The following is a 2,923-nucleotide window of genomic DNA, read 5'->3' on the forward strand; positions in this document are numbered from 1 at the left end:
TTATGTAGGGTGGTCAAGATATATGGGACACCCTCTATATTAAAAGAGCTATCTACACAGGCTGTCCCAAGAGGGATGGTCAATATTCAGGGATATTCCAGGAATGGTGATTTGAAGCACAAAAATATAGTAAACTTGTGCTCTAAAATGAATACCTTACGAGCTACGAATGCTTCTTCATCTTTGATACTGTGAAACAAATCTGTTCTACTACAGGTTCTTTACCTTCTATATTTTAGGAGGTGGTAGTATGGACCAAAACAAGAAAAAAAAGTCCAGTAAACCTGGTATCATTAAAAGGTTGAAATCTCCTAGTTACCTAGATAATGTATTAAAACATGTGTGATTAAATACAAAAACCAGAAGAGTCCTTTAATAAAAAAAAATTATTATTAAACAGAAGAAAGATCTGACAAAGAAATTTCAGAAAGAATGTTAATTAAATGATAGATAACTTGATTTTTTTTTTATTTTCAGTGAGAAAAAGGGAATTTTGAAGTTGCCAACTATACAGGTGCAAATTAAACTGTACTCAACTATATTGAAAACTCTGTTGGTTTTGTTTAAGGCTTTAAAGTTATTGATATGCTGGAGAGAGCAATGTTTCCCTCAGTGGACTGTTGTATCAATACAAGTATTTCCTTTGATGAGGCAAATGACACTTTGAAAAGAATTTAAGTAAAAATCCATGCCCCACATCAAAGAAATATAAGCAAATGGAATGAAAGTTAATTTCAGCGGTCTCAACATGGGCTTTTGCCTTGTAGAGATTGTAGTAACTATGTATCAATCAGTTGCAGAGGATATATTTCCACACTAATTTGTAAATGGGTAAATAAGACTGTTTGCTGTAGCAGCTATATGGAAATGATGATTACTACTCACCTCATAGAGGAGGTGTTGAGTCACAGACAGGCGCAATGAAAAGAATACTAGAAATATGTAAGCTTTTGGACAAAGTTTTTCCTGAGAAGTAGAGCTCTCTCTCAGGATAGGGATGGGGAAAGATCCTAGTGCTGCCTGTAGGAGAGTGCGGCAGGGACATTGAGACAGGCTAGGGCTTACTAGGTGCTGTGCCTGGGGAGGTGTGCTGCAGTTGGGTGGAGAGAGGTGGGGGGGGGGGGGGTAGTAGAGAAGTGGAAATGACTTGTAGGTGCATTTGCACGTCAGAAGGCATGTGCATACTGTAGAGGGGACAGAGAAGGGGATACACAGGTGGAAGGTAGGGACTAGTGAAGGTTGAGGTCAAGGCTACGGGGGCAGAGTTATGGAAATGGGGTATATGTTGTAGAGAGTTCCAACTGCACAATTCCGAAAAGTTGGTGTTGTTGGGAAGAATCCAAATGACACAGGCCGTGAAGCAGTCATTAAAGTGACGTACATGGTGTTGGATGGGTTGCTCAGCAACTGGGTGGTCCAGCTCTCTCTTAGTCACAAGTTCGAGGCAGCCATTCATGGGGACAAACAGGTTGTTAGAAGTCATGCCCATGTAGAGTGTAACACGGTGATTGCAGCCAAGTTTGTACATGCCACATGGCCACGTTCACTGGTAGCTCTGTTGCCCTGCCTTTGATGGGGTAGAAGATGCCGGTGACAAGACAGTGTAGTAGTTAGCACTGGGAGCATGAAGAGATCATATCTTGCATTGTGGTGTACTGCAGGGATATGAGCTATATGGTAAGGGGTTGGGAACAGTAGTGGGGAGGACACGCCTCGTTTCAGGGCAATATGAGAGATACTCAAAACCCTAATGGAAAATGTGATTCAGTTGCTGCTGTCCTGGGTGTACAGAGCCACAAGAGGAGTGGTGCATTGTGGTTGGACTGTGGACTGTATCGGAGAGGGTACACAGGAGCACTGTCAGTAGGCAATCTTTAAACTATCAGCATCTTTGTTCTCCACCAGTGACATCAGATGGTGAGACCAGGTGACAGATCATGATTAAACTCATGAGTAAAGAACTGATGATGCCACGCTATTGGTTTTGGAGAGGTGCCTAAATTTTGCTCCTACACTGAGGAGTCTTCCCATCAATGAATATATTTATTCAGTGGAGCAAGTGGTGTCCATCTTTCCTGAGAACCAAGCAGAACAACTCAGGGGAAGAGGTTTTGGATACTTGGCTCAGGGTGGAGTAATATCTTCTTTGTTGAAAGGGCAGCAATTGGGTTCATTAGAGAAGATCTGGATTTATTAATCCTAACAGCAGACAAAGGTAATGCCATGATTCTTCTTTCTCGGGTCAATTATGTGGGCAAAATGGACTTTTTAGAAAATGTTTAAATTTTTTGTTAAGGAATAAGTGTTCCAAAGATTGCACAACAACTGAACTGAACAAATAAAGTTTCATTATACAATGATGTGCTTAATAAACTTCAGCCTGGTGCTGCCGTTCCACCAGGCAATGTTTGCCAAATGCTCACAAAATAGGGTTCTTACTATGTCCCATTGTGAGTAATTTGGGTGCACCCACCTACAGCTTGGCTAAGTATTTAGCATCTTTCATATCCTCACACTGGAAAATGTGAATGTCATTTTTCCAGATTTGTGATTTTTTTTCCAGCAGTTGAAGTCTTTGTGTCTTGGTCCCTTGGATTTGCTTGTGAGCTTTGATGTAGTGTATCTTTTTATCCAGATTCCTCTTGTAGAATCCTTGATATTAACGAGTCAAAAACTGGACACGGAAATGACATAGCTTTGCTGTTATGTGCTGATGTCGACATATTTTTTATTCAGTGAAAATTATTTTGAACAAACTGATGGAGCGACTGTGGGGGTCAGGTATCCCCAATAGTCGCCAATTTATTTCGAGGACAGGGCACTGAGGATGGCATTTTGAAAACTTTCTGTTTTTGGAGGTACATCAGTGATATGTTTATGGTGTAGCCATATGGAATAGACACTCTGAACCATTCCTGGATCA

This window comes from Schistocerca nitens, chromosome 4 (assembly GCF_023898315.1).
Source record: "Schistocerca nitens isolate TAMUIC-IGC-003100 chromosome 4, iqSchNite1.1, whole genome shotgun sequence".
NCBI lineage: Eukaryota > Metazoa > Arthropoda > Insecta > Orthoptera > Acrididae > Schistocerca > Schistocerca nitens.